At 45.7% G+C, this 9937-nt stretch overlaps 1 long non-coding RNA gene across 1 annotated transcript; it reads right to left on the bottom strand.

The window, feature by feature from the left end:
• Window positions 1-200: 200 nt before the first annotated feature.
• LOC138750617 (uncharacterized) lies at window positions 201-7227 on the bottom strand. Its single transcript, XR_011349421.1, has 2 exons — window positions 6550-7227; window positions 201-1542 (listed from the first exon to the last, which is right to left on the bottom strand). It is a non-coding gene; the product is annotated as an uncharacterized lncRNA (long non-coding RNA).
• Window positions 7228-9937: the final 2710 nt, after the last annotated feature.

The raw sequence follows: 9937 nt of genomic DNA, 5'->3' as shown, positions 1-9937 counted from the left end.
CAGCAGGAGCACAAGATGGAGGACCTGGAACAAAGAAGCCTGACATATGTCACTCACAGTGCCATAAGCTTTCGGTATTTAAACAAACTAAACCATCCTGTCCCTCAATAGCTATCCACTGAGTGTTACCCTGGGCAGGTGTCACTATTTCTCCTTTTACAGGAGGGACACTGTCAGAAATAAAACTTCTCACACATGAGTCTCTTTAAAACTGATGACACGACAAGCTTTATTTACAAGTCTGCAGAGTTGGACTTAACTGGCTTCTCACCAGTTAAGCCCCGATACATACAGTGCATTGATTTTTATACCCTTATTGTTTGCCCTTCCCCTTCTTATTAATACTGTTTTAATTGGTTAGTATTACAAAAGCATTCTAAGTATAACTGCATTTTTAATTATCACGTTCGTTACGTACGCTGTGAACTCTACATACACTAAATTCTGTTTCTCACCCTTCTTATCAATCCTTTGTCTCCTGCATGTCTCTCACTATGACCATGAAAAGATAGGTTTTTAAAAAAACATATTCAGCTGAACCTTTTGTCCTTGGCTGCTAGTAAGCTCCCTGTCCGTTCTGGCTTCCCTTTTTATGATTAATCATCACATTTTAACTTAAGTCATTTTAACCTAAATTCTCTATATAACAATCCACCCCTTTCTCTCTTTAAAATGTGTGTAATATATATAGATATGAATTCATCCGTGGACCCCCGCAGACCCAACAATTGGTTACATTAAAAGTTCCTGCAATTTTAGTTGCAAGATCTACAAAAAGGTTATTTCCCCCAACTGCATGACCGAAACTTTCATGGTTATTTGGATGGACTCGAACTAAGTCCGGCTGTCTTAAAGGGGCAGGCACTTTCGAGTGTGGAGTGGAACTTTTCATTGGAACAGTACGCTGGTGTATGCAAAACCAGAGTCCATCAGGGCATGGTGGGCCTGAGTCACCCTTCCAACCGTTAAGAGGGAAAGGAGTGGTATTAGGAATCTGTATATAATGACCCATATTATTTCCTTCTTTTTCCACACAAGGGGTATATGGATGTTGGGTGGTATTTTCTGCCCAGCATTTCTCAGGAACTGAGGTATGGGAAATGAAATTACCTTCCTTTCTTCCCCAAATGTGGTCCTGAAACAGGACCACTGTGTCTCTGCATTTCTTACATTTCACACCTGATAAAGACATAGGCAAACTAAGAAAAATCAAAGAACATAACAATAACATTGTGAATCAAGTCTTTCTGCGAAATCGTAAAGTAAGAGGTTTTTCTCCAGGAACACAAGTCCAGTCTGAGTTCGTATCAGGGTCCTGAGGCGCCTCTACAGGTCCCTTAAATCTGGATGCGTGTGTCCACCCCTTCTCTCTTGTTCGTGCTGCAGCTTCTGTAGTTAAGAGAACTTGGTATGGACCTTCCCACTGGGGCTGGAGTTTTTCAGTCTTCCAGGTCTTGATAAGAATCCAGTCTCCTGGTTCCACTTTGTGTAAAGAAAAGTCTAGAGGCGGTGTTTGTGCCAATAGTCCTCTCTTTCGTAAATCTGTAAGAGAGCGTGACAGTGCCTGTAAATAGTTCCTAACAAATATATCCCCTTCCCCCAAGGTGGGACACCCCTCAACTGTACTCCAGAAGGGAAGCCCAAACATCATTTCATAAGGGGACAGCCCTACATCTTTTCGTGGGGCAGTACGAATTCTCAATAAGGCTAGGGGCAGACACTTTATCCAAGGCATTTTAGTTTCCACCATTAACTTTGTCAATTGGATTTTTAGTGTTCCATTCATACGCTCGACCTTCCCTGAGCTTTGTGGATGCCAAGGGGTATGTAATTTCCAAGAGACCTGTAATGCATCACAAATCAATTGCTGGATTTTTGAAGAAAAATGTGGACCCCTGTCTGAGTCTATAGAATCCATTATACCATATCTGGGGATTATCTGCTCTAGGAGGAGGCGAGCTACTGTAGAGGCTGTAGTATTTATTGTTGGGAAGGCTTCTACCCATCGGGTAAAGTGATCTATTATCACCAACAGATATTTCCATCTTTGAACTTGAGGTAACTCTGTGAAGTCGATCTGGATACGTTGAAAAGGGCGTATGGCTAATGGTTGACCTCCCATGGTCCCTGTCCTCATTATCTTCTTATTAATTTTTGTGCATAGGTAACAATTTTGCACCTCTTGTTGGGCCAAGGTGTAGATTCCCTTACACACATATTCTCGAAGCACTGTGTCACATAAGGCTTGGGTGCCCCAGTGGCTCTGTTGATGCAGGTGTTTTAAAATATTGCGAGTTATTTCTTTATTTAGAACCATTCTTCCATCTGGTGTCTTCCATGTTCCATCAGGCAGCTGGCTTGCGCCCAGCTGAGCCATGTCCTTTTCTTCCTTAGCAGTGAAAATGGGAGCCTTCTTTATGCCTTGCCTTATTGGAATTAAGGTCAGCAAACGGACTTCTTGTTGCATGGCTGCCCTTTTGGCTTCTTCATCAGCCAGTCTGTTTCCAATTGCTGTCGGGGTATCTCCCCTCTGATGGCTTGGTATCTAGACCACTGCTATTTCCTGGGGTAATGTCAAGGCTTCTAAAGTCAGAGTAATCATTTGTTCGTGTGCCAATTCCTTTCCTCTTGATGTAATTAGACCACGCTCCTTCCAGATCTTACCAAAGGTATGCACTACCCCGTATGCGTATTTGGAATCAGTGTAAATCGTTCCAATTTTCTTTGCCAGTATTCTGAGGGCTCTCTGCAAGGCATATAGTTCACAGGATTGTGCTGACCAGCTTCCGGGTAGTCTCGTGGATTCTACTACTTTCCAAGTATTTCCTTCTATTATAGCATACCCACTTCTTCTCATTCCGTCAACGCATCTGGCGGAGCCATCAATGTAGAATTCATATCCTTCTCCCAGCGGAGTATCGCAAAGGTCTTCTCGGGTCTTGGTCTGAAGATCTGTCAACTCGACACAGTCATGCTCCACCTCTTTCTCTGTTTCACTGCCGTATAAAAATTGAGCTGGGTTGCAGCTATTAATTTTTGCAAACTGTAAATCTTCTCCAACCATTAAAATGGTTTCATACTTTAATATGCGAGAATCAGTCAGCCATCGATGGGCAGTTTGTGTTAATAAAACACTCACAGAATGGGAGGTGTACACAGTCATCTTTCCTCCAAAAGTAAGTTTACGTGCTTCCTCTACCAACAGAGCAGCAGCCGCTACTCCCTGGATACACGTCGGCCATCCGCGAGACACTGGGTCCATCATTTTGGAAAGGAAAGCTACTGGGTGTCGCTGACCGCCTTTTTCTTGTGTTAAAACTCCCACAGCTGTTCCTTGGTTATGAGTGACAAATAGCTGGAAGGGCTGTTTTAAAGAGGGCAGAGTGAGCACTGGGGCTCGTGTTAGGCGATGTTTCAAGTCCTCGAACCATCCCTCCTCCTCCTGGGTCCATTTCAATGGATAGTCATTTTCATTTGTCAGTTTATCATACATAAACTTCACCAAAACTGAGTAGTCCTCTATCCATAACCTACAGTATCCTAAGAGTCCCAGGAATTGTCTTATTTCCTTCTTATTACGGGGTAACGGCATTCTAGTGATTCCCGCAATCCGTTCAGGGGTAATCCGTTTCTGTCCTTTACTTATCTGGTGTCCCAGATATACCACAGTTCTCTCAACGAACTGTAACTTGTTCCTGGACACCCGTAGACCCTTTTTCCCCAGATAATTCAAGTCTAATTGTATCTCCCCTCATTTCTTGTTCCTTGGGTCCTGATAATAGTAAATCGTCCACATACTGCATTAGTTGGGAATCATCAGATTGTGGATAGTCCACCAGGATTTGTTCTAGCATTTGTCCAAACAGGTTCGGAGATTCAGTGAACCCTTGGGGCAATACAGTCCACCGAAGCTGTCTCCGTCTACCTGTCCATGGATTTTCCCATTCAAACGCAAACATATCTCTACTTTCCTCTTCTAATGGACACGTCCAGAAGGCATCCTTCAAGTCGATAACACTAAACCACTCATGGTCTGGGGGAATCCGACTCATAATAGTATAGGGATTAGGCACCACTGGGTGGCGGGTCTGAACAATAGCATTCAAACTTCTTAGATCCTGAACTAGGCGATAGGATCCATCTGACTTTTTCACTGGGAGTATAGGGGTGTTATAAGGTGACATGCATTCTTCTAATAGTCCGTCTCGTATTAGAGTCTCCTTTTCTCCCTTCCAAAGAAATAGGATACTGACGTTTCCTTACCGGCTGATGACCTGGTATTAATGTGACATGTAAAGGTGGGATGTCCAGACCTCCTCGATTTCCCTCCTTATACCAGACTCTCTCGTCAATCTGCCGTTCATCCTCTTCCTTTAGAGCACAGAGGTGGACTCGCACTTCTCCGTCCATAGGGAGAGCACCCAAACCTAGGAGAGCCTGTAAGTCCCTTCCTAGGAGGTTAAATCCAGCCGACGGTAACAACAAGAGGTCTTGTACCCCTTCTCTTTCTTCCAGTTTCACTGTTACTTGGGGAATTATTGATACCATTCTGGGAGCTCCTTCTATCCCAGAAATTGTCAAATTACTTTTTATAGGCTCAGTTCCGATTGGCACAGTTATTACACTACTTCGTTCCGCTCCTGTGTCCACCATAAACACCACCTCTTCTCCCTTGGGACCAATTTTTAGTTTTACCAGGGGTTCCCTCTTATATTTGGTCCCTAACATTTGGAACCCCTGACACCCCTAATCTTCTTCCATAAGTTCGAGGGCACGCAATTCCCTCTTGTATCGGGGGCATTCCCTCTTAAAGTGTCCTTCCTCATTGCAGTAATAGCACTTAACGAATCTCCGGGGTCTTCCCTCTCTTGGATATTTTGGATTGTTTAGAGGAAGGTTTTGTTTTCTTTCCCCTCTGGATTCAGCATTCATCTGTCGGATAGTCTGTACCATAACCTTTGTCGCCTTCTTTTGATCTTCTTCTTCTCTCTGCACATATACTTTTTGTGCCTTTTTTAACAGTTCACTTAGGGGTTTTTCACTCCAGTCCTCCTCCTTTTCTAGTTTCTTTCTAATGTCCTGCCATGATTTGGAAACAAATTCAATTCGAATAAGCTGTTCACCCATTGGTGTACTAGGGTCCACGCCAGCATACTGTTGGACATTCTTTCTCACCCTCTCCAAAAAATCAGTAGGGGACTCGTCTTTCCCCTGGTGGTTCCCAAATGCCTTGGTAAAATTGTGACCCTTTGGCACAGCCTCCCGTATCCCTTTAATTGTCCACTCTCTATATTGTCTCATACTTTTCAATCCCTCGGGTGTTCATTTGTCCCACCTGGGTTCTTTTAAGGGATATTTTTGTTCATGGGGTCTGGGGTCCCCAGGTTGTTCATATTCCCACATGAGGAGGGCAGAATAATGTTCCCATTATTGCCTGCATCTCTTCCCACGTATATGTGTTTGGTCCCAGGAATTGGTCGAGCTGTTCAGCCAGTCCTATAGGATCTTCCAATAACTTTTTCATTTCTTTCTTAAATCCCCGCACCTCTGTACTAGTTAGGGGAACATTCACATATCCCGTTCCCCCTCCCGGTCCTCCCATAGGAATTTCTCTCAGGGGATTTAGGTTTATTGAAAACTTTGATGGTCCTGGACCAGTCTGGGATCTTGTCCAGGGTCGGTTTACCGGTGGAAGTTTAGGGTCCGACTCCCTTAATTCATCCTTTTTATCCCGGCCCCCTTCGGGGCAATCAGATTCATCACCTTTCCCCTCCGGTAATAAGCTTTCCTCGGGCGCAGTAGGCACCGGGGGAATATAAGGAGGGGGAAGGTTGTCCAGAGGTTCCCATTTCTTTTCTCCTGCCACTCTCAATTTAAAACATTCTGTTAAGGATCCTGGCCAGGGAACCCAACAAAATGCATATGCTGACTCTTCTTGATTCACCTTTGGTCTCGAATTTACATATATGTTTAATGTTTGTCTAACCCAATCCTCATCAGATCCAAATTTCGGCCACCAGACCGAGGAACCTTTAATAGGTTGTTTTGACCAAAGGAGACAATATTGGACCATCTTTTTCTTGTTTTTGTCCCGATATCTATTACTATCCCAATTTTCAAACATTCTCCCCAAAGGGCTGTCAAGGGGTACTCCCAGGAATTGTCCTGAATTTTCAGACGAGCCCTTAGATTTTGATCCTCCCATTTTCCCACCTAGATCTGTTTATCGTTGCTGAGGACCCTCTCGTTCTGGACCCTACTCCCTTCTTCTCAGACGCCTCGTCGGAGGTACTGTCCCTCCTTCGGTTACCGCTGAGGTTTCCCTGGGGTTGACCCCTCTCTTCTCGGCACTTCGTCAGAGGTGCTGTCCCTCCTTCGGTTACCGCCGAGGTTTCCCTGGGGTCTATCCTAGAGTCCCACGACAGGGTCCTCACGCCACGACAAAAGCTCTATACCTGATCTATTATGTTAGGTTTTTTTATCCAAACAGGTGTATCCCGTTACACCTGTTACCCAATCCCCACACCACAATCGTAAGTCGTCACTTACCGGTGTCTTCCCGGGGATTGAACCGTCACCCTTCTCCTCTCCGTCTTGTCGTGTCACCTTGTCCGGATACCACTCGCTCAAGCCGCCCGAAGCGACGAGCAAGGGACTAGGAGCCGCTGAACTCAGCGGCGTGCACCACCTCCGATGTCCCTCTTCTCGCCTCCCCTCACGGCCGGAGTGTAGATCCCGGACGAGCCCCCATTTGTCAGAAATAAAACTTCTCACACATGAGTCTCTTTAAAACTGATGACACGACAAGCTTTATTTACAAGTCTGCAGAGTTGGACTTAACTGGCTTCTCACCAGTTAAGCCCCGATACATACAGTGCATTGATTTTTATACCCTTATTGTTTGCCCTTCCCCTTCTTATTAATACTGTTTTAATTGGTTAGTATTACAAAAGCATTCTAAGTATAACTGCATTTTTAATTATCACGTTCGTTACGTACGCTGTGAACTCTACATACACTAAATTCTGTTTCTCACCCTTCTTATCAATCCTTTGTCTCCTGCATGTCTCTCACTATGACCATGAAAAGATAGGTTTTTAAAAAAACATATTCAGCTGAACCTTTTGTCCTTGGCTGCTAGTAAGCTCCCTGTCCGTTCTGGCTTCCCTTTTTATGATTAATCATCACATTTTAACTTAAGTCATTTTAACCTAAATTCTCTATATAACAGACACTACCTGATGGTGTCACCCATACCTTTTGTCCGACATTCTCTAGCTCGGGAATGGGGGGCAATGACTGTTTTTCCTCTGGAATAGGCTGTAGTTCAGAAGCGTGAAGAAGTCGGTGGAAAGGCGATGATTCAAATTATGGACGGCCTGCTGCAGCACATGGCACCACCCCTTCAGGGTCCCCAGTGGTGTTAACAAACTAATTTGTTCCTTCAGTAAACCATGCATTCATTCAACTAACCCGGCATCCTGTGAGTAATAAGGAATATGGTGGACCCATAAGTTATCCAACTGCACGAAAACCAACAAGGTCGGGTCAGATACAGCAAAGAGCTCTCTGAACCCTTCTCCATTAACAAGGCTGCGTTCTGGCACCAACCCTCTTTTCAATCTTCTTCAGCATGATGCTGAAACAAGCCATGAAAGACCTCAACAATGAAGACGCTGTTTACATCTGGTACCGCACGGATAGCAGTCTCTTCAATCTGAGGCGCCTGCAAGCTCACACCAAGACACAAGAGCAACATGTCCGTGAACTACTCTTCGCAGACGATGCCAATTTAGTTGCCCATTCAGAGCCAGCTCTTCAGCGCTTGATGTCCTGTTTTGCGGAAACTGCCAAAATGTTTGGCCTGGAAGTCAGCCTGAAGAAAACTGAGATCCTCCATCAGCCAGCTTCCCACCATGACTACCAGCCCCCCCACATCTCCATCGGGCACACAAAACTCAAAACGGTCAACCAGTTTACCTATCTCGGCTGCACCATTTCATCGGATGCAAGGATCGACAACGAGATAGACAACAGACTCGCCAAGGCAAATAGCGCCTTTGGAAGACTACACAAAAGAGTCTGGAAAAACAACCAACTGAAAAACCTCACAAAGATTAGTGTATACAGAGCCGTTGTCATACCCACACTCCTGTTCGGCTCCTAATAATGGGTCCTCTACCGGCATAACCTACGGCTCCTAGAATGCTTCCACCAGCGTTGTCTCCGCTCCATCCTCAACATTCATTGGAGCGACTTCATCTCCAACATCAATGTACTCGAGATGGCAGAGGCCAACAGCATCAAATCCACGCTGCTGAAGATCCAACTGCACTGGTTAGGTCACGTCTCCAGAATGGAGGACCATCGCGTTCCCAAGATCATGTTATATGGCAATCTCTCCACTGGCCACTGAGACAGAGGTGCAGCAAAGAAGAGGTACAAGGACTGCCTAAAGAAATCTCTTAGTGCCTGCCACATGACCACCACCAGTGGGATAATATTGCCTCAAACCCTGCATCTTGGCGCCTCACAGTTCGGCGGACAGCAACCTCCTTTGAAGAAGACCGCAGAGTCCACCTCACTGACAAAAGACAAAGGAGGAAAAACCCAACACCCAACCCCAACCAACCAATTTTCCTTTGCAACCGCTGCAACCGTGTCTGCCTGTCCCGCATCAGACTTGTCAGCCACAAATGAGCCTGCAGCTGACGTGGACACTACCCCTCCATAAATCTTCATCCGCGAAGCCAAGCCAAAGAAAGAAGGACCCATAAGATACTGTTGTCAGCTGCCCAATCACAGATTGCCTTCCCGGAGAAGTGCGAGCCATTATCAGACTGAATTACTTCTGGTACATCATAACAAGAAATTTAATGGTTTAGTCCTTGGATAGTGCTAGCTTGGTCAGCCGTCTTGGTGGGAAAAGCAAAAAAGTGTCAATCATTACTAGGACGTAACGTTTACCCATACAATCTGGCATTGGGCCTATGTAATCAATTTGCCAGACTGCAGGTGAGTGAGCTCCCTGTCTTATTCGACCATGCAGACGAGGAGGAACAGTGCGGGACTTCAAAAGCTGGCAGGCTGGGCATGTCCGCTCGACCATGCGGACATTGTTCTGATGGATGGGTAAGGCATGTGTACAGGCCACATAGCTGATCCCTTCTCCCCCAAATAGCTACTCTGTTCATGTGCCCATCGAGCCAGGGGGACGGTATCGGCGTGGCTGATAGTGGCAAGCTGATCTGATACTGCATTATGTTGTGCCATGTTCGTCGTCGCATTGGTATGGGCGTCAACGTGATATACGGTTATCTCACGATGATGGGAAGCGTCCCACAACAGCTGCCACAACTGTTTTCCCCATACTGAGCGGTCATGTACCAGCCAGTCATTCTTTTGCCAATCAGACATCCATACCACTAGTCCATTAGCCATAGCCCAGGAATCAGTGAACAAGCGAAGAGGGTGATCATGGGGGTCTAGTGGTAAAGTGACCGCCTTCAACTCAGCATATTGACTGGAGCCACCATCCCCCTCCTCCAATAAGTGAGTTCCTGACCAGGGATAGTAAGCCACCGCCTTCCACTTCTGCTTTCCTTTCACCCAGCGGCTGCTACCATCAGTAAACCAGGCGTCCTCTTGTAATGCTTTCTGTACCATTTCTTCCGTGGCCCCTTGGATCATAACATCATTAATATAATGGTGAATTGAGAGGGAAGGCGATACTGGCACCGTCTCCAAATCACGGACAATTAGGCTGTGGCAAGTAGTGGGAGAGTGTACATCGCCCTGAGGGAGGTGGGTGAAGGTATACTGACGTTCCCTCCAGGTAAAGGTGAACTGATCCTGTGAGACCTCGTCTATAAGAATACTGAAGAAGACGTTAGCGAGATCAATGACAGCATAACATATTCCTGAGTTCCTAGTAGCA

This window comes from Narcine bancroftii, unplaced genomic scaffold, assembly GCF_036971445.1.
Source record: "Narcine bancroftii isolate sNarBan1 unplaced genomic scaffold, sNarBan1.hap1 Scaffold_203, whole genome shotgun sequence".
Taxonomy (NCBI): Eukaryota; Metazoa; Chordata; class Chondrichthyes; order Torpediniformes; family Narcinidae; genus Narcine; species Narcine bancroftii.
Note: the sequence above shows the minus strand (reverse complement) of the source record. Positions and strands in the feature narration are given on the sequence as shown.